Source organism: Lissotriton helveticus, chromosome 9 (assembly GCF_964261635.1).
Source record: "Lissotriton helveticus chromosome 9, aLisHel1.1, whole genome shotgun sequence".
Lineage (NCBI taxonomy): Eukaryota > Metazoa > Chordata > Amphibia > Caudata > Salamandridae > Lissotriton > Lissotriton helveticus.
Genome location: NC_136070.1, coordinates 344903748 through 344926875, shown reverse-complemented (window position 1 = coordinate 344926875; position 23128 = coordinate 344903748).

Genomic DNA, 23128 nt, shown 5'->3' with positions numbered 1-23128 from the left:
ACCAAGGACCCACACACCGACAAAACCAACCTCTGCGAGGGAATGAAGGCAGTTGCGGACTGGATGAGAAGCAGCTGTCTGAAGCTGAACTCGGACAAGTCAGAGGTCCTCATCCTCGGCCCCACCCCCTCAGCCTGGGACGACTCCTGGTGGCCGACCACACTGGGAACAGCACCAACACCCACCGACCATGCACGCAACCTAGGCTTCATCCTCAACTCTTCCCTCTCCATGTCTAAGCAGGTCAACGCAGTCTCCTCCTCCTGCTACAACACCCTCCGCATGCTCCGCAGGATCTACAAGTGGATCATGACCGAAACAAGAAGAACGGTGACACAGGCCCTCGTCAGCAGCAGACTGGACTACGGCAACGTACTCTATGCAGGAATCCCAGCCAAACACCTACGATGACTACAACCCATCCAAAACGCCTCCGCCCGACTGATCGTCAACGTCCCCCGCCGCAACCACATCACCCCCCACCTGAGAGACCTACACTGGCTCCCCGTCGACAAGAGGATCACCTTCAAGCTCCTCACCCACGCACACAAAGCACTCCACAATGCCGGACCAGCCTACCTGAACAGCAGACTCAGCTTTCACACCCCCACCCGCCAGCTCCGCTCCGCCAGCCTCGCCGCTGTTCCCCGCATCCAACGGATGATCTCAGGCAGCAGATTCTTCTACCTCGCCGCAAAGACCTGGAACACCCTCCCGACCCACATACAGCAGACCCAAGACCTACTCGCCTTCAGAAGGCTCCTCAAGACCTGGCTCTTCAAGCAGTAGCAGCACCCCCCTCTCCCCTCAGCGCCTTGGGACCTCACGGGTAAGTGGCGCGCTTTACATGTACTCTGATTGATTGATTGATTGATTGATAGTTTGTCCCATAGTACAGTCTTCCTGGCTGACTTCACGTGTGAAGACCTTGAAAGGAAGTAGCATCTCTGTCAGATGCTACTGGGCCCCATTGGTCCATCTCAATGATCATGCCTTTCACAGTATCATCCACTCTTTGCAAGACATATTAATTGATTGGCCTGTACTGCTCAAACAGACGTTCAAGCATGTAATAAGCTGAGTTCCAACGTGTTGGCACCACCTGGACGAGTGATTTAACTGGCGTTCTATTATCACATTGAATGATCCTCAGCTGCTTCCGGGCTTTAAAAGAATGGCTGAAATGTGTGCAGAGTCTTCTGCAGGTGGTCAGTAAGTTGACTCTGTCTTCTTTTTTCCGAAATTCTTGAACATCGATGTTAATGCAGTGCGCCAAACACAGTACCCTGAAATAGCCGCCATGGCTTTAACTATATTACTGCCATTATCTGTGGCAACAAAACCAATGTTAAGCCTCTTGGTCGCAGTTATTCATAGACTTCGCTGTCAAAGTCTTGCAAAATGTTTGCAGCAGTATGAGATTTCTCCATGGTGAACATAGCCACAGTTGCATGTTTCCGAGTGGCATTAAAAATCTCAGCAGTATCAAAACCTGCAGATATCTTTTCTCTAACCCCTACAAAAGAGATTCAGTGTGCAGTGATGCACATGTAATCAGTGGCTTGGCAACTGGTTCACATGTCTGTTGTCAGGTGTATAGTGTGAACAGCACTCTGCTGCAAAGCTTGTTCAAGCAATTCCAGCACGTCGTGATGTAGTGCCGGAACAGCAACTCTGACGGAATAGGACCAGCTGGGATCTTTCATTTTTGGGCAAATGGCTGCCACAAATTCAAGAAAACCCACCCCTTCCACAAAAGAAAAAGGGAGGAGGTCCAGAGCTAACATTTGAGCCAGCTTCGTGTTGTACAAACGGATGTACGACATTACAACGCATGCTTTTACATCGCATGCTTTACAACGCGAGTTTTACAACGCATACCATTACAACGCATAATGCTTTTAGTCGCTGGATAGTGAATTGTTTAATTTACTATTCCAACTCCAGTCCCCGTGGATAGTAGGGAAGGTGTTGGATAGTACATTAAACACATTCCCTATCCTAGAGCGCCCCCCTGTGCAATTCGTTGTAATGGTTTGCGTTGTAAAAGTTGCGTCGTAAAGGCACTGCGTGGTAAAAGTTGCGTTGTAAGTGATGTTCCCCTGTACAAACGTGCATATGGTTGCGTTCATACTCCCCCTCTGACGTAAACATGCTGAGAATGGTAGCCTGGATTTTTTTTCTTTTCTGGTGCCACTGATGCAGGTATCTTCTTGACGCCTGATGTTATGCTCAATGCAGGCTTTTTGTTTGCGGTACTCTCTTGCCTTGGACCCCTTTGTGTCTCAGCCTGACTCTTATGCCATTGTGATGTTGTTGATGATGATGTGGGTGGTCCCACTGCACTGCTGCGGACAGGGATGCTTTGTGTAACAGAGGAAATGTCTCCCTCTTGTTCACCTTCCACCGTGAATGGTTCTTCTTCTTCATCCCCTCCACCAACACGTGCAGTTTTTTAGCAACTAAGGTACGCCTCCCACTGTATCAAGTGGTGTTTTTTCAGATGGGTTGTTTGGCCACCGGTACCATAGCTTGTACCAAGCTTTCCCCGACTAAAACCTTGCCCACAAATGAAGCATATAGCAATGTCCACCTCCTTCTTGCTAACGGAAAAGGTCCCAAACTGGGCAGATCAATTATCTGGCGCTGCTGGTGCCACTTGCAATGTCGGATGAACTGGTAGGTGGGCGTGACATTTGACTCTCTGCAGTACCTACTTCTGGATGTAGGTCGCTGCCGGCAAAATATGGAAGCTGGAGGTAGTGTTGGTGGTATCATCTGTGTTGGTGGTATCGTGCCACATCCCTCATAGCAATTTGGGATGGGGTAGTGTCGGTCTCCACAGGGGCAGGACTAATGTCCATGATGACTGGCTCATCATCCTCCTCCTCTTCTACATCTACTTACATAACTCTAAGGATTTCTGGAACCTTCTTTTTCCCTAGCCTTGTCTCGTAGCGCGTCTCCCTCTGAGACTGGGGTGGCTTCCAAGTGGCGTCTAGATCATCAGAAGGGGACTTGCAGAAGAATTTGATGGACTAACCCTCCTTTTACTTGCTGGGGATCTGGAAGACAATAGATCTTCTGAAAGAGTGACTTGCTCTTTTTCTTCCTCTGCCCCTACTTCGGGAGGAACAACTACTATTGGGGTTGGTAGCGGTTGTTGTTGCCCACTTACCTGAATTACCTGCATTGATTGGGTACTACTTTGCGATAACGATAAGTCAATTTCAACATCACTGCTTGTCGGCTTTGGACTCGTGATTAGACTGGTTACCTCTGCGACTGACATGGGCTTGGGCCTAGGTTGGTGGGGTGGGTTCACTGATGCTATGGTGCTGCTCCCAGCTTGCTCCCTAGACATCGCTGCTGCAGGCACAATTTTTCGTTTCCCAAAAAAGTTCTTGGGTGACATACCGGTCTTGGTAAGTGGCAGTGCCTTCTTCTCACTGACAACTTTCTTGGTACTGGACCTGGTACCTTTCTTTGGGGCCATCTTGAAGATGTCAGCAGCACACAGTAGCATAAGTTGAAGAGATGTCTGTGGTCACACATCACGTGACATTGTGTGCAGCAGGACTTCAGTCTGGCAGGACATTGGGTGATGTTGTGTCCTCCTCTGTTGTGCACCTAGAAGCAAAGAAGCAAGAAGAACACCAGTGAAATGTGGCATTCATTGTTGTGGTTCAATTACTACTAGTACAAACAAACAAATCTAATATATAACTTAGTGTGTGGTCGCACTTGTACGTGTTTTAAATATTATTATATTTATTTAGTACCTCAGTTATTAAAAAACATAACAATACAGTATAGACATTTCTGAGACTTTGACAACAACAAGGGCTTTCATGATTGGTGTACTGTACAGCACACTCAGGAAGGATAGGAAAGAAGAAGAAGAGCAACAAAAATACAAATGTAATGGTTTGGCATTGTGCATCACATGATGTGGGATGCAGCATTCAGGGAGCTACAGTTGTCAATGTTTGGAAGCAATAAGCCAAGAGGAACAAAGGAAAGACCTTCAGGCCTATGGCAAAAGCACACTAACTGCCACTACAAAATGGTCACCAGCAACATGGTCACTCACAAGTCACACAACAACAACACGCCGGAGGCCTGGAAAAAAATGAACTCAAGCAGGTCTATATGGACATAGACTTTACAAAATGGCCCCTGGCCACATGGGGAGGCTCAGCCAAGGCAAACACTGGCCCACTATTACAAACACACTCGCACACTGGCCAGACAAAGGAGGCATGCTAACCAACACAGCTTTAATGCAACAATGCCAAAAACACATCCAACAAAGGCATTTATTTAACACACATGAAAAAAGTGAAATACCAAAGAAAACACATTTTATTTTGTAATCCAATGCCAACCATGCCCTAAGTGATGTTTACATTCAACAAACACCATGGAAACAGTTATTTTATGCACTCATGAGTAGCTCTGGGCCTAATAGTTGGAAAACCTTTGGCAGGCTAGGCCACATAGTGAATCAATTAAAATCAATATTATTGCAAATTTATTAGAAAATGTAGTAAACTGTGCTACTTTTTTGCTGGATAAAAGAAAAAAAATATTGCATGCAGAACAACAACCTGCATAAAGGCATGCCCACCACAAAGAAGGCTTGCAGGCCTACTGCAGAAGCACTGGCTGCCCCTCCACAAAATGGCTGCCCGCCACATGGCCAGGCCACAACAACAAGAATGGAAAGACAGACAATGCAGTCCAATGGCAAAAGCACACAGGCTGCCTTTCCAAAATGGCCGCCAGCCATATGGTCAGGCCACAACAACAAGAAAGGAAAGACAAACAATGCAGGCCAATGGCAAAAGCACACTGGCTGCTTTCACAAAATGGCCACCAGCCACATAACCAGGCTACCACAACAAGAAGCAATAAGCCAAGTTGAACAAAGGAAAGAAGACATGCAGGCCTATGGCAAAAGCACACTAACTACCACCACAAAATGGCCACCCGCCACATGGTCACTCACAACAACACAACAAGCAGGAGGCCTGGAAAACAATGAACTCAAGCAGGCCTATATGGACACATAATTTACAACATGGCCCCTCGCCACATGGGGAGGCTCAGCCAAGGCAAATGCTGGCCCACTATTACAAACACACTCACACACTTGCCAGACAAAGGAGGCATGCTAAAAAACACAGCTTTAATGCAACAATGCCAAAAACAAAAATCCACAGGGCTAAAAAGGGGTTGCAAGTTACAACCACACACAAGCATCCTTCCCAAGGTGCGTTGTGGGGGAGGCATACATACTCTACATGTTTACTGCAGACTTTCTGGGGAGACATACGGCAGATAGTGGGCAACCTAATTGATACAGACTTGCCACAGACGCCAGGGCAGTTCCTCCTGGGATGGTTTACACACACGGCTAAGAACAGGGTGACGGGGAAGTTACAGGACCTTGCTTATGTCCTAGCCAAGAGGGAGATAGCTAGAAATTGGAAGGCCCGAGAGGACCGCAGATTGCCACCTGGAGAAGAGAATTAGAGAGATGGGCGGGGGCCGAAAGCAGGTTGTTGTTTAGGGAAGCCGGTCGAGGGATTGGTATCATGGACAAGGCCAAAGCCTGGGAAGCCTTAGTAGGTGTACTAATAGCCTCTTGCCAAGAACATGTTGAGGAGGTGGGCTCCCCTGGGGCGGCTGACACAGCTCTAGGCAATGATCTAGGGGGACGTCAAATTTAGCGCATGAGACCCTGGATTGTAAGATTCTGCGAATGGTCGTGGACCCACTTCTCATTTCTCATACATGCTGGAAGCATTTTCGTCATAATGTAATGTAAGTGAAATTACAAATTAAATGCCAATAAAATATGGTTATAAAGAAAAGTTACAACCACACAAATCAAACAAAGGCATTTAACATACATGAAAAAAGTGAAATACCAAAAAAAAACATTTTGCAATTCAATCCAATGCCATCCATGCCCTAAATGGTGTTTAAACAGACACCACAGAAACAGTTGTTTCATGCACCCATGAGTAGCTCTGGACCTACTGGCTGAAAGGCCTATTGGCAGACTACTGGGCTAGTGAATTAAATAAATATTGCAACTTGATTTCAAAAGTTGGAGAACATGTAGTGAACTATGAAACATGTTTCCTTTATAAAAGAAGAAAAATTACTTACAAAGAAACAACAAGGCCCCTATTGAAACTACAGGCCACCCATCACAATAAATATTTCAAAAACGATGAAAAGTACAAAACAATGTAGGTGCAATGTCCCAATCAAACAAACAACACAAATTTCCCAACTAACTTGTGAAATTTCTAATTCAAAAGTCCTCAAATCCAATGATATAGGATGCAGCAGACACAAAGTGTGATCCATCCTGCTCCAAATCGAAATGGAAAGTGAACAGGAGATAGACTAAGCACTGGGAGCAGCCTGCTGGACGGGAACAGGATGTTGGAGACTCTGGGGCACTTCCTTCCTCTTCAAAAGAAAAGGAAAAAGGAAAAAGGACTCCTTGCACAAAAAAGTACAGTCAAATGTCAATCTGAGGAGTTTTTTTTATCTAAATCGTCTTTTAGAGAAGGTTTTGATGCTGCTCGGGAGAGAACCTTCTCCAGATTGCAGATTCTACATGTTTGCGATCGCGTTCTTCACAAAACTTCTGCCGGAAGTCCGATGGTGCGCCCGAATAACATGTTCGCAATTGCAAACTCTCAGGACTGTGCGGCCGGCTGGCAAATCTTTTGGCGCTCGGGAACAAATGGAAAATCTCGTCGGCAATCGCAAGCACCCGGTTAGTCACTACTGCATGTGCAAAAATGCATTTTGGGCGCACAAACACAAAAATGGTCAGCTTTGTTGCGGAGTGCGGAGTTTTGCGGCAACTCCGTGTTCTACGCGGAACACGGCGTTGCCAAAAATCAGCGAGCAGAGCAGAGTTTTACACCCAGGGTTAGTGCTTTTAAGGGAAAGTGTACCGCTTAGTTATAGAGTTATGTCTATCTAACTATCTTGACCTTTAAGAGGGATGCTGCCATGACCTATATTGTCTACAACAACCTCGATAAACGATAAATGATAGTAGCAGTTACCTACTTACTTACTAGGTTAACTCGTTCACTTAAGTCCATAGAAGCCTTACCTGAATATAGATGAAGCAATAACAGTGAAGGAATCGCACAAAGTCCCACTTCAACTTTCACCCAGGTGAGCTCCAACTGTAGGATTATCAACAGAAGGATTATCCATCGTAGGCAACTAAATGGAACTAAAAAGACTTAGGGGCTCATTATGATGGCGGAGGGACCGCCACCACCAGCCGTGCGGTGGCGGGCCCTCCGCCATTTGACAGCAATTCTCCCCCCACCAGATTATAATGGCAGGGGGAATCCTCAGGGAAGCATGGCTGACGCAAAGACTGTCTGCCTCGGTTCCGCAAGGCGGTCCGTTTCCGCCCACCTTGCGAAACTAAAACATAATGCAGCATTGCGGCAGTGCCTTTTAGTCACCGCCGTTAGGATATCCTTTTACGCCTGTCTTTTCAGGCAGTCATCCCACCATGAAAAGAAGACAGAAACAGATTTGGGGGCCTGTTGCAGCCCCCCTCTGTGTTGGGGGGAGGTAGCTGTGCACTGGGCCCTACACTGTATAGCAGGCACCACGTGGTGTCTGCCACGTAGTGCAAGGAAATGCACAGCATGAAATTTTGACATTGAGTACGGTGCTGTAGCCAGTAGCACTGTCCGCAATGTTAAATGCACTGGATGCGGCCGCCCATATGGCGGGCGCATCGTAATTGCAGTGGTGGGACTGCCGCATGTCTGGCGGGTGGTCCCAAACACCGCAATAATGGCAGGGGGACTCAGGTCCGCCCGCCATCGTAATGAGCCCCTTAGTTAGTGGGTTAAATCAAAGCTTTACAAAAAATTGCACCAGAGTAACTACGCATTGATGACACGACTAAGCCTGGACGAAGTGACCAAAAACCTCCACATGCTACGCATAGTTCCGCAAGCGGCAGAGTGCGCTTGGTCTTACCTGTTCGTGTTGATTTTCAGCACTGGGTGTTTTTCCTGCGCCTGAAAATCAATGCGAATGACACCATGCTCCACGCAAGAGGGCTGTGCTTCTTTCTGCCACTCGAGTAGATTTTTTACTCGAGCAGCAACTTTCTCCGCGCAAACAGGTTTCTCAATGCAAGCAGTTGCGACCGCCCGCATAGAGAAATTCAACCGCGCTATAAAGAAATCTCGCCGGAAGGTAAAGTTGTCTCGTTCATGCTCGCCAACTGGACATAGGGGAGTGCAAGCGAGGAAAAATCTCACCAGGAGGTGGATTTTCCTTACTTGCACTCGCCAACTTGACGCTGGGGAGCCCGATCGAGGAAAACCGTGTGCTCCGCGGAGTGCAGAAAACCCAGCAAACTTCCTGAACAGAGCGCTGTTTTCCACCCAGGTTTAGACATGACAAGTATTCTTGATGGTGATAAAATAACAAAAATAATTTGGCTAATGGGGAGCTAGTATTAACTTAGTTACGAAATCCTTGAGTCATAATAAATGGACTCCAAGTCTGGAGTGGACAAGCTTAGGTTAGGCATTTCCGGTTATGCAATACAAGGCCTTAATGATGCTGACGGCTGATGTTCTTTACTCTATATCTAAAATATGGATCACTTTTCATGCATGGGTGGGTAAATGGGAGTAGTGTGGGCTATTGCTTAGTGTTGCTTGGTGTTGCTTTCACCACATCCACCCCACCAAGAGGCCGATTCCGATTCGGGGAAAACCACTCCGAATAGCCGTACGGAGCATTTTTCCCATACGAATCGTACCCTGCAACCTCCCTGTACCTACAATGAAGTACGATTCGTACCAGGAGCAGGACTCTGTACGAATCGCACAAAGACCATACAACTCTAATCTCCGCACGATTCTCCCCAGAACCCGCTGTACGCGACATCCGTACGGTTCGAAGCAGGTTTTCCCGACCCAGCAAGTACGATTCGTGTCGGGTAGGCACCGTACAACGCTTTTTTTACGTGAGCCCAAAACGTCCGGAGATGCAGTGTATGCCTCGAAACAGGTACGGAATGGCCCCCGCGGGTACGGTGCGTACACCCCATGTCTGCAGGGGTACGGAGCGTACCCCTGCGATCATGGGGTGTACGCACCGTACGGTGTGTATGTGATTGTGTGGTTGTCCATACGAATCACCCTTACTTGACGTGGACCGTACAAATCGCGTCCTCATACCCTGGTCCGGATAGTACTCGCCGGGTCGTACGCCATGTTTACGAATCGTACGGTTCATTGTGAGGGTCCGTGTCGTACGATTTCAGCCTTGCAATTCGTACGGTTCGCGACGATTCGGATGGATTGACGAGATACGGATCGTACCACGCAATTCGGACAGACGTGTACGATTCGTACGGAGAGGGCTCTGGATACGATTCGGATGGACGCTTTTTTTCCCGATTCGGAATCGGCCCCTAAGTGTATGATCCATTGATGGTTTAAATTAAGCTACACTTCAATAAATCACACAGCCTGTGGGAAAAGGGTTAGGGGATTGATGATGGATGGGAAAGGGAAGTCACGGAAAGGTTTGACAATGACAAACACTACACAAGGACAACATTAATCTGGACAATGAGCAGCACATCATTCGTCATCAATCTGTTGTGGAAGGAAACGAAGGAATGACTTTGACAGAGTGCAGTTAAATTCATTCAGACAGTCCTTCTTATCAGATATCTAAATGGTCTGTCTTCTAGGTTGGGAGTTAAGTGAACCCACCCATCTAGTTCTCCAAATAATATTGTTAAAAGAAAAATGATACTGTTTTGTAGAATTAGGTGGTGCATCTGCATTCTTCTGGGGAAGGTCCATTACTTTTGGGTGCCTGTCTGGACTTGGTCTGTTAGGTAAGCAGGAGTGTTGAGCTCATCCTTTGATTTAGAAGGACTGTGGATTGTAAAACAAACTCTACTTTAGAGTCAAGGAAAATGACTGAAGAAAGGTAAGCTTTATGAGGAGTGTATCAAGAAGACTCAGAGCAAAAACAACAATAAGGGGACTCAGAGTTTCACTTTTGCCACAAGTCCAACACACACGCACACACACATACAGCAGCATTTCACAAAACACACCTCTCTCTATTCCACATTGTTGAGTACTAGACCTCAGACTCTTGGTTTACTTTTGAACTGAAGTTGATAGCTTCATCCTGCTAGCTGTTGATGAGGTAGCAATGCAGCTCCCGCCCTGAGTTCTTCCATTCTCCTCCTGCCTCCTAATAACTTCGTCCCTCACTAGTCATCATGCCCCAAGCAAAAGAGATGTGTAGTGCTCTGCTGAAGTGTTGAAGAAGAAGTAGAGAAACAGAATTGCAGAAGGTTGCATAGATGTTTGTTTGTTAACTAAAGAGATTGTTCAAGTCTCTTAAGAACTAGAAAAAAAGGAGATGACCCTGCAATTTAATCTGGCTAAGTGTGAAAGGGTCGATCACTTCCAGGGAAAAGAAATGATTGTCATCACTCAGGCCCCTAACTTTGCAAATCAACCATCTGAAGAAAGTTCCCTCATTACAGTTCAACACACCTCCCTCCCTGTTAAACGCCAAATGAATCGTCAATCATCATTCACATTCACTCGATAATCAGATCACTCATTGGTGCAATGGTTAGTTACTTGTTTCAATCCAAGCACGGTGGAAGATGCACAATCTCCACTGTGATGCAAGCAACATATTGGAATCTGGCAGTCTTGTGAATCAAACAATTGTCTGGGGCAGCCAACCTAGATGATGAACAAAACAGAAGGATCATAGGAGTGGACAATACAGGTTAATCAATTTTCACTAATTACATTTGTAAAGGCCAATCGCCCATCACTCAGGCCCCAAACATTGCAAATCAGTCATCTCAAGAAAGTTTCCAAGTTATAGTTGAACACACAACCACCCTCACTGTCAGCCACCACATCGAGAATCATGAATCATCATCACTCATACAATCATTCACTCACCATTGCAATAGTTGTAGTTACCTCTTCCAATCCAAGAATGGGTAATTTAGCTATTAGGTATTCATTTTTGATGCAGGTAACACATTGGACTTTAGTATTGACAGACACCCTTGTAAATCTATGATCTTCTGGGGCAGACCTCCTAGTGCTAAGTGATATAAAAAGTGATAGGCAAAAGGTATGCGAGGGGGGCAGAATGTCTCTAATTTCATGAAGGAATTTTGGAGGCTTCTTCTATGCACACTGGTCCAACTGCACTGCTGTAACATATGTGACAAAAAATGGTAGGGCAGCATAAATCTGACACAAAAAAATTATGTTCCACTACCACCCTTTCTTTTTGCAAAGATGGAAGTTCAATGAGAAATAATTAAAAAGTTCTATGGGGCACCAGAATACTTAGTCCTGGAAGTAGACTTTGTCCTCAAACTCAGGTGGTTCACCCAGAAGTTGATCAGCTAACAATTTTTTTTCAGTTTCTGAACAATCCTCCTCCTCCTGTGATATTTCACGAATGGTGTAATTGTGTGGTATAAAATGTTACTTCATTTTGATCATAGTCAGCCTCTCCACGTTTTGATGCAAGAGACTGGTCCATCTCACTGTAACAACAGCACCAGCTTCTCTGAACACACACTTAGCAGACACACTGGCTACAGGATTACAATGTTTGCAGTCAGAACGTAAACCTCGCAGTCATTCTGAATCTATTCCGACCAACTTGTCGTCGTTCCTGTCAGTCGGAAACACATCGTACAACCCTATAAACACTGTTTCCGCCCTCAGAATTATGATGTCACTTTCCAACAGCCTTTCTGCATCATCCTGTCCGACATGGAAAGGCTGTCGGAAACTGACTTTGGGCCCCCTGGCAGGGCCCGGTATCCACCGCGGCCTACGGTTGATTGCCGAGGGGGTACCTAAGAGACCCCCCTGTAAAACCCTGCACTGTGCGGCAGGCACCTTGGGGGTGCACAGTTTTCCACACACACACACTGTTTCCCCATAGGAGCTTGTGTTATGGATGGTTGTTAAGCGCAACACAAGCTCCCATAGGAAACAGTGGGAATCCAACTGAACAGTGTTTGGTCGCATTGTAATCTGGCAGTTGGAACTCCTGGCAATAAGCCGGTCGGTCCTGATTATGAGTCGGTGTCATGTGGAGGCTTTCCGCCCGACATCATAATGAGTCTCTTAGTGTGAAACGTGGCATTGTTTACAGTTTGAATTAGTACATACTAAGGCTATATTAGTGTGGTTGTTTTGTTAACTTAGGTAATCAGTTTAGAGTCAAACCACACCACCATACCATAATTTCCCATCAGAATATAACACACAATCTGGAGAATGATAGAGCTCTTTCCTTTGTGTTCAATATATTCTAAAGGAGACACCTGTGGCACTCAGGGAACTAAATGGGTAAATGGAATACTAATCTTTAAAATAATGAATGCTAGAGTCTAAAGTGCCCCGCAGCTAGGGTATGCACCTGGAGGAAATTCAATTATAGACCTAAAAAACTGAATGATGTTGTACGGCTGTGCGCCTATGATGGATGGATTGATGGGTGATGGATCGACTGAGGTAAAACGGGAAGAAATAATTTACAATAAAAAGGTTACAAAATTAAAATTTAAAAACATTACAAAAAATGTACATTTCAAAAAAAAATTATTAAAAAAATACAAGTAATTGCTAAAAAAAATTAAATTAAAAATGTACATAAAAAATTAAATTAATAAAAACATATATAAAAAATCATTATCTATTTTTTAACATTAAGTGAAATTATCCTCAAGTATATTATTAAACTGATATCTCATCCTTCCTTGCAAAATGCCACAAAATGGCTGCCAGACAGGGCCACATGGTCAACAACACCGAGCAAGAAAATTTGGGGAAAAACAAAGAAAACATGCAGGGGTTGATAAAAGCACACTGGCTGGCTACACAAAATGGCCGCCAGCCACACGGTCACAGCAACAACAACAACCAGCACGGAGGCATGGCCACAACAAAAAACACATGCAGGCCCATTGCAAAAGCACACTGGCTGGTTACAAAAAATAACTGCCAGCCAAATGGTCACATCAACAACAACATCCTGCAAGGAGGCATGGCTACAACAAAAACACATGCAGTCCTATGGCAAAAGCACACTGGCTGCCTACACTAAATGGCCACATGGTCACAACAACAACAACCAGCAAGGAGGCTTGGGCAAGAACAAAGAACACATGCAGACCTAAGGCAAAAGCACATAGGCTGGCTCCACAAAATTGCTCCCAGCCACATGGTCACAGCAACATCAACAACCAGCAAAGGGGCATGGCTACAACAAAGAACACATGCAGGCCTATTGCAAAAGCACACTGACTTCCTACACAAAATGGCCGTCAGCCACATGATCACAACAACAACACTGAACAAGAAAGCATGGGGAACAAAGAACACATGCAAGCCTATGGCAAAAGCACACTGGCTGGCTACACAAAATGGCTACCAGCCGCATGGCAGGCATGGAAAACAAAGAACACATATACGACTATGGACACTTGCTAAAAATGTTCCCTTACCACATGGTATGGGGAACAAAGACAAATGGTTTCCTATGGCAAACACACTCACAAACTGGCCATAGAAAGGAGGCATGGTAACACAATAAAAGAGCATTAATTCAGCAATGGCAAAAATGAAAATTAACTAGGCCAAGAAATTTTACAACACACATCCTCCAAAGATATGATGGATGGATTGATGGGTGATGGATCGACTGAGGTAAAACGGGAAGAAATAATTTACAATAAAAAGGTTACAAAATTAAAATTTAAAAACATTACAAAAAATGTACATTTCAAAAAAAAATTATTTAAAAAATACAAGTAATTGCTAAAAAAAATTAAATTAAAAATGTACATAAAAAAATTAAATTAATAAAAACATATATAAAAAATCATTATCTATTTTTTAACATTAAGTGAAATTATCCTCAAGTATATTATTAAACTGATATCTCATCCTTCCTTGCAAAATGCCACAAAATGGCTGCCAGACAGGGCCACATGGTCAACAACACCGAGCAAGAAAATTTGGGGAAAAACAAAGAAAACATGCAGGGGTTGATAAAAGCACACTGGCTGGCTACACAAAATGGCCGCCAGCCACACGGTCACAGCAACAACAACAACCAGCACGGAGGCATGGCCACAACAAAAAACACATGCAGGCCCATTGCAAAAGCACACTGGCTGGTTACAAAAAATAACTGCCAGCCAAATGGTCACATCAACAACAACATCCTGCAAGGAGGCATGGCTACAACAAAAACACATGCAGTCCTATGGCAAAAGCACACTGGCTGCCTACACTAAATGGCCACATGGTCACAACAACAACAACCAGCAAGGAGGCTTGGGCAAGAACAAAGAACACATGCAGGCCTAAGGCAAAAGCACATAGGCTGGCTCCACAAAATTGCTCCCAGCCACATGGTCACAGCAACATCAACAACCAGCAAAGGGGCATGGCTACAACAAAGAACACATGCAGGCCTATTGCAAAAGCACACTGACTTCCTACACAAAATGGCCGTCAGCCACATGATCACAACAACAACACTGAACAAGAAAGCATGGGGAACAAAGAACACATGCAAGCCTATGGCAAAAGCACACTGGCTGGCTACACAAAATGGCTACCAGCCGCATGGCAGGCATGGAAAACAAAGAACACATATACGACTATGGACACTTGCTAAAAATGTTCCCTTACCACATGGTATGGGGAACAAAGACAAATGGTTTCCTATGGCAAACACACTCACAAACTGGCCATAGAAAGGAGGCATGGTAACACAATAAAAGAGCATTAATTCAGCAATGGCAAAAATGAAAATTAACTAGGCCAAGAAATTTTACAACACACATCCTCCAAAGATATCAAATGTAATCACAACACCTATACACTGTTTGAAGAAAAAACGTGAAATATAAAAAAAAACCACACATTTAGGGCCGATTCACAGAACTAACTTAAGACAAAATCCTAAACGTACTACTTTTGGTATTCACAGAAGTTAGGATTTTGTCTTAAGTTTGTCTTAAGACAGACATAAAACAGACTTAAATTAGGATTTTGTCTTAAGTTTGTCTTAAGTCTGTCTTAAGTTTGTCTTAAGACAAACTTAAGAACACATCCTAACTTCTGTGAATACCAAAAGTAGTAAGTTTAGGATTTTGTCTGGAGTTAGTTCTGTGAATCGGCCCCTTAGTAATTTGATCCAATACTATCCATGGCCTAAATGATGTTTCAGCTCAAAGGACACCACAGAAACAATTGTTGTTATTCCCCCATAACTACTACTGGGCCTACTGGTTGAAAGGCCCATTGCCAGACTAGGCCCACACAGAGATTTAAATGAATATTGCAAATTTATTAAAAACATGGAGAAAATGTACTGAATAGTGCATCAGTTTTTTTATAAAAAAGAGGAAAAATTACATTAAAAAAATAACTAGGCCTCTACTGAAACTGCAGGCCATCCACCACATTAAATTTTAAAAATCAAACAAAAGTATAAATAAATCCTGGTGCATGCCCCCAATCATAGAAACAACACCCTTATACACCAGTTTTTCAACTTACTTGTGAAATCTAAAATAAAAAGTCCTTAAATCCAATGGTATATATGCAGCAGACAGGGAGTGTGATCCTCCCAGCTCCAAATCCCAATGAAAATTGACCAGGAGATGGACAAAGCACTGGGAGGAGCCTGCTGCCCAGGAACAGGAAGTTGGAGTCTCCGGGGCACTTCCTTCCTGTTGGAAAATAATGTAAATAAAAAAAAGACTTCTAGCCCAAAAAAACAACTTCAATGGCCAGTTGGAGAAGAAGATCCACGAAAAGTCTCTCAGTTGCATCTCGGAGCACAAAAGCTGCTGGCACTACATTGGTGCAGTTGCGGCTGGAAGCTGTGCGAGTTAACATGAATTCTCATGGGAGGCCGCTAGTGTTGCGTGGGACCGCAAAGTCTTGTTCTTGCCGTAAAAATCTGCCTGAGAGTATTGTGGCGCTCGCAAGTGCCAAAATATATCTCGAGCATGCAAATGGGAAAAAAACCTCTGCTACGCTCTCAAAAGGTAGAATTCAAGAACTCCACTGTCCTTCAAGGAGTGCTCGAATTCCACAAACCCTGCAAACAGAACGGAGTTGATAGAGTGCATACGAAGTGGTGGTGTAACCAAAATCATGTTTGAGGAATATTATGCGGTATGTGCACACAAAGAAATGTGTGTAATATGTCATTGTATTTAGGGAGAGCAGGCAACTTAAGAACGTGAGCATGTAAAATGTCATTTATTAACCGGGCCTAGTGCAACCATGTCATGAGGCGAGGGCACGAACTATAGTTACTTTAGTGCATGAGTCATAGTTCTAGAGATAACTGTTACAGAGGGATTTCAGTAGTTTTTTTAGTTTAAAACTTTATGGGCTGATTCCCAAAGTTAAAGTTAGACCAAAAGTTTAACTTAGACCAAAAGTCTAACTTACCTTTGTGAATACCGAAAAGTAGTAAAATTAGACTTTTGGTCTAAGTTAGACTAACGGTTTAACTTTACCTTTGTGAATCAGGCCCTATGATGTCACTGACATTTTCACCTAACTATAATGTCACTTAAATCTTAGTTTTTTATCAGTGCCATATATAATAAAAAGGGAGTTTTAGGCTTGGCAAGGGAGTTAGTTTTCCAAGTTGAATTAGCAGTTTAAAACTGTCACAGGCTGCAATGGCAGGCCTGGGACATGTTTTAAGGGACTATTGAAGAAGTGAGTGGCACAATAAGTGCAGCATGCTTACTAGTAGCATTTAAATTACCAGCCACTGGGTAGCTATAGTAGGATCGTGTTTCGATGCAAGTAGTTTTTTTGATTTGCAAATAACTTTGATGCTGTTTGACAAATCCTCATACTTTCCCAGCGCACTTTTGTGCTCAGTTCCTTCTTGGAAAGCTTCGAGATGATTAATCAAGAGGGAGCCGAGAAAAATTTGGCAGAAAGCTACATTTTGGATGGGAAAGCGTACCTTTTGTGATTTGGTTTAAATCTGTTCTCGAAAACAGAGGTCCTAAGGAAAAAGTGTATGACAAATACAGTAAGAATATAGTCTTGAATCAGTCCTATATTTCGTTTTCCAGTACCCAGCCGGGACAGGAAGTTTCATTCAATATTTTAACAATTTTGTGACCACACAGGGGGTCAAATACAAGCATTGGATAGGGTACAAGCCTGCACCTATCTAGGAGTGAGTGAACAGACAATAAGGAGAGGGATAGAGATAAGAGAAAACAAACAATACCAGGCAAAGACAAACAAGGGAGCCAATTGTCTCTTGCTACTTAAATGACTGTTAAAGCAAGTTCAGACACACAACCTCTATAAAAATTAATCGCAATAGATATATTACAGGGTTGTTTAGACAGTCGACGTTTCGGTCCCCTGGCTCCTAATGAACCGGGACCATCATCAGGACTTAAATTTAGTTGCCTGTTGTAAATATCAAAGCTCCTGGGAAGTTCCAAGATTGAACGGAGAAGGGTTCAGACGATACGGCCCTTGGTCCGCTGCAGTGATATCTCTCGTAGTCGTGTTAGGACACGAGTGTGTGTGAAATTCCTTCTCCAATTTCTCCTCGTGGGGGGAATTGGGCCGTTGATGGTACGGTCACCGTGGGCGATGTTGGTTCAGTTAATACTGTTGTAGGTTTTGTGCGTGATAGCGAAGCTCCGCAATCGGGCTCCCTCCTAGGCGTCAGTGGACTCGATGGTCGCTAGTGCCGCCAATACGGAAATCCGCTCCGAGTATTGGCGTTCAATCTGTCTAAACAACCCTGTAATATATCTATTGCGATTAATTTTTATAGAGGTTGTGTGTCTGAACTTGCTTTAACAGTCATTTAAGTAGCAAGAGACAATTGGCTCCCTTGTTTGTCTTTGCCTGGTATTGTTTGTTTTCTCTTATCTCTATCCCTCTCCTTATTGTCTGTTCACTCACTCCTAGATAGGTGCAGGCTTGTACCCTATCCAATGCTTGTATTTGACCCCCTGTGTGGTCACAAAATTGTTAAAATATTGAATAAAACTTCCTGTCCCGGCTGGGTACTGGAAAACGAAATATAGGACTGATTCAAGACTATATTCTTACTGTATTTGTCATACACTTTTTCCTTAGGACCTCTGTTTTCGAGAATAGACTGTCTACCCATGGTCCTTAGGCATCCATTGGGTCCCCTTGCTATAACCTAAACACTTGGTTTAAATCTGTTCAGTAAGTTTTGAGAAATGTATGTTGAAATATATTTGAATATCTGGATGGTAGGGTTCACAAAACTCTAACGAGTCCCACGAGCAAGCAACTTCAAAATAGAGTGTTCTGAATGATTGCGGGAGCTTTTTTCCCCTTCAGCCACTTTACTCCTGCAGGATATCACAGGAGTGAGTACTCTGATTGGCTGGCAGCAACATTAAAGCAAAAGTTGCGGTGGCAATTAAAATACTCTGGACTTGGAGTAGGGATATTATGCCCCCAAAAGGCCTTGAGGGATCATGATAAAGAAAAAGACAGGCACTATTTAAAAAAATTAAATCACTCCCAGTGTGGGCCAGGGCATGGGGTTCAAACCATATTTATATAATATAAATTTATGGAGGGGGAGTGCATGGGGCCCCCTCTCCCCAAGCCAATTTTGTCCTTGGTGACACCATCTCAGGAGACCTGGTGTGTTTATTGAAGCGGAGGGGGCATAGTCCCCCCTCCCCAAGCTACTTTTGGCTGCCCGGACTCCATTCACCAGGTTCTGGCACATTTATAAGAAGGGCAAGGGCTGTGCGCCTCACTCACCAGCCCCCAGGACCCCATTATTCACCTGGCACATGTTTAAGAAGGGGAGGGCGGCCCAAGCCATTGCCTGCCCTGTAGCCCGGCATATTTTTAAGAAAGGTAGGGTCCCATATCCCCACCTTCCTAAGCCTAGAAAGGGCCTGGGATCCTATTCCCTGGTTTTGCTACTTTCAAAAGAGGAGTGGGTGCGTGGCCTCCTCCCTGAGACACCAATAGCCTTGAGAACTCCATCCCCTGGTGCTGGCTCCACTGTTATGTCTCAGGGAGCCTAAGCCCAGGATATTGTTTCCCTGCCTGCAGAGCATGGGCATGGGCAACAAGCATGTGCTCTGACTCTGTGGGAGCTGTACTATTAGGAGCGGGAGATGGGACCTCCAGGGCATTTAAAAGCCTGGGGGATAGGCCAGGAACACTCGAAGAATACAGTCACAGGGTATGGAGTGCTCGGGCCTCTAAAGGATCTGGGAGGCTGCATGCCCACTTTCCTTAAAACAACCAATACAGCCCTGGATATGGCCACAGTGGATGGGGTCCCTGCGGCCTGCAAAGGCTTGGGGAGGGGGTTGCACTATACCTTCCCTTTTAAAGAATGTTTGCCCTGGGGCATGAGGTCTTCACGTTTTTCTGAAGCTCAAGGGGGGGCATATACCTCCTCCCTTTAAAAAAGAATCATTTGCCCTGGGTGATGGGGTCCCCGGGGCTAGCAATGGTTTGGGGAGGGCAACACATGCTCCCCTCCCTAATACTAAAAAAAAACAAATAGGACCACCATACCCGTGGACACAGTCACTAAGCCTCCTTTACTTCAAATGACTCCCTCAATATTGTAATTACACAAAGTCAACAGCCACAGGATTTTGGGTGGGTTTAGGCACCAGACACTGTGGTGAACACTCCACCAACCTCAACCCCAGAGACAAGGCTTTCTGTGGTTGTCTTTAGATATGGTAATAAAATATTACTTTACATTTAAAAAAAACTAGAAATTCACTAAATAAAACAAATGTTAAAGTGATATTATAGTTGGGAATTGTAATTATGTTTCACTTTACATTAACAATGCCTTAGAAATTTCACGGAAAAAGCCAAGGGTTAAAGAGACATTATAGTTGGGTTAAAATGTCAGTTAAAACATTCCATTTTAAACTGACAAAAGAACTAAAAGTCAGTGGTGATAGTTATCTCAAGTAACTATAACTCAGGTACTATAACTCACACCCTCGTCATGTTAATGACCTCACATCACTGACGACATGCTCTTTGACATCATTAATAACATGGCTGCAACATCTGAAATTACATGATTGATGACAAGACTGTGGGTGGTGGCAAAGAGGAGAACCCAGCTGAATTCTTGAAGTTATAGGCCAAATAGACTTATTAATAGTGATGCAAAAATCTTTTCAAAGGTGTAAGCATTTTGATTGATCATGGTTATTGCCAAATTGGTCTCTCAGTGGCAGGATGTGTCTATCCTAAGTCAGAGTGTGACAGACCATGCCAGCTGAGTAATAGCGCTAATTGATACAGTGAAGATTTATAGGACTCCAATGGCAATGATCTGGTTCAATGACAAGAAGGCTTTTGATCAGTTTTCTTGGGTGTATCTCTGGGAGGTTCTTTAAAGCTAGGGGTGCAGCCTGGTTTCCAATCTGCTATGCGGTTTATGTATCACAAGCCTACATCAAAGTTTCAACTGATGGGCATTGAGTCCTAAATAATGAATATCATCAAGGGTTGCCCTTGTTCCCCCTTGTATTTGTTCTTTCCATCAATCCCCTTTTACAAAAACTTATGGACAACAGGACCATACCTCCATTGATAACCAATGGATTTACCAACAAACTATTGGCATACACTGATGTAATTGCTATAATTACCACTGATCCTGAGAGGACGATTCATATAGTGGAAGAGGAAGAAGTTAGGTTTTGGAAAATATCATGGTATTCCTTCAATAGAGGCAAGACTCAAATCCTGTGTAATGAAAACACTTGCTCTTACGAGCAGAGGAAGTGTGATTGTGCAGCTTATTTGAGAATAAATATCCCCCCTAAATTTGATAATATCATTGTACTGAATTATGATCCTATATTTCTTAAAATTAAGAAAGATCTGGCAGGCATAAGTAATCTTACTATAATCGGACATTAATGTTATTAAAAAGTTGGTACTTCCAAAAGTTCTCTTTTTATTCAGGACAATTCTTTTGGTAATAAGACTGGACTGGCTCAAAAGATTGGATGGGATTTGTAACAATTTATTTGGGAATTTAAAGGAAAGGAAGAACCCTAAAATATTTGATCTTGCCATTAGATAAGGGTGGTTGGGCAGTACCCAATTTGAAGTATCACTATTGGGCATCCATGTCACATCACATGAAGTTGTTGATTACTAGCACGTGTGGTCCACTTGTTGAACTACTAAGGTTGGCCAGCATCTATGAATTATTCCTGGGGAAAGAAGCCATAGAATCTTTTTTGAGAATTCTGGATGCTAGTTACCATACAAAAGTTAAGACATTTGAAGCAGCTCTGAAAATCAAGACAATTCTATGGTGGGGAATTAACATGACCCACAATAGTTTTATACACCCCTCTGGCTCCTTCCCCTTAGCCCCTCAGTATTTTATGATAAGTATTGCTTGGTTTGGGAGAAAGTAGGTGTGCACAAAATAGGTGATATTTTCTGTGATGGCCAAACTTGCTCCTTCTTTGGCTTGCAGCAGAAATACGAGTTGCCAAAGGAAAGATTTTTTTAAATTTCTGAAAAATAAGGGATTTTTTTGTAAAATTGATAATGGCAACATTTTCCTAGAGCAGAAAGTTACGGTGCAAAGTATGAAGATTTAGGTGGTGGTAAAATTAAAACTTCATACAAGCTGCTTATTGGTTTCAATACAGTTGATATACATCTATTATGCAAGAAATGGAGCAGCAAGAAATGAAGCCGTAGGCTGGATGCTGCTCCTGATAATATCATCTTCAAGACATAACTGATGCTGGGGCTAGGTGGGTGAATTTGTTAAGGACTGGGATAAAATGCAACATTATAAGACATTGTTTAATGTATATAACACCCCTCAGAAGATGTTTAGCTGGGGAATATAACCTGATTCCAATTGTCTGTGATGTGGGGAACAGTGTGTCAATCTAGTGCATATGTTCTTAACTTGTATAAAGTTAGCACCACTTAGGGAAAAAATATGTGAATACCAGAGCATGATTTTAAACACACACCACAGTTTATGTTATATCGGGTAGAATGACTCTCAGTATCAATCTCAGTATCAATCAATCAATCAATCAGGGAATTGGGAAGCGCACTACTCACCGGTGCAGTTCTATAGGTGCTGGGGGCGGGTGGTGCAACTCTGAGTTAGCTGAAGAGCCAGGTCTTGAGACTCTTCCTGAAGGTAGGGGAGTGTCTAATGTTGATCGGGAGCTTGTTCCAGGCCTTGGCTGCGACGTGGGAGAAGTCTCTTTCATCCGCTCTGGTTTTGCAGATGCTCGGGGTTCCGCTAGGGCGAGGTCGGCGGAGCGGAGGTTTCTTTTGGGTACGTGGAAAAAGACTCTTTTGTTGAGGTATTTGGGTCTGGTGTTGTGGAGAGATTTGTAGGCATGGGTGAGTAGCTTGAAGGTTACTCTCCTCTCGACGGGGAGCCTGTGGAGGTCTCACAGGTGTTGGGTGATGTGCTCATTTCGTAGGAGGCCGAGGACGAGTCTTGCTGCGGTGTTCTGGATGGTCTTAAGTTTGTGTAGCAGGGATTTGTTGATTCCAGCATAGAGAGTATTCCCGTAGTCCAGCCTTCCAGTTATGAGTGCATGGGTGAGAGTTTTTCTGGCTTCGGGGGGATCCACTTGAAAGTCTTGCTAAGGATTCGGAGAATGTGGAAGCAGGTGGAGGCGATCTCGTTGATCTGGTGGGACATGGAGTCGAGTATGATGCCGAGGTTCCGGGCATGGTCCGTGGGGGTGGGGGGGTTGCCGAGGGCGGCGGGCCATCAAGTGTTGTCCCAGGCTGAGGGGGTGGGTCCAAGGATGAGGACTTCTGTCTTCTCTGAGTTGAGCTTCTGACAGCTGCTGCTCATCCAAACTGCAATATCTTTCATTCCTTCCTGGAAGCCTAGTCTGGTTTCTTTGGAGTTCTTCGTGAGGGAGAGGAGAGCTGTGTGTTGTTGGCGTAGGATACTATGC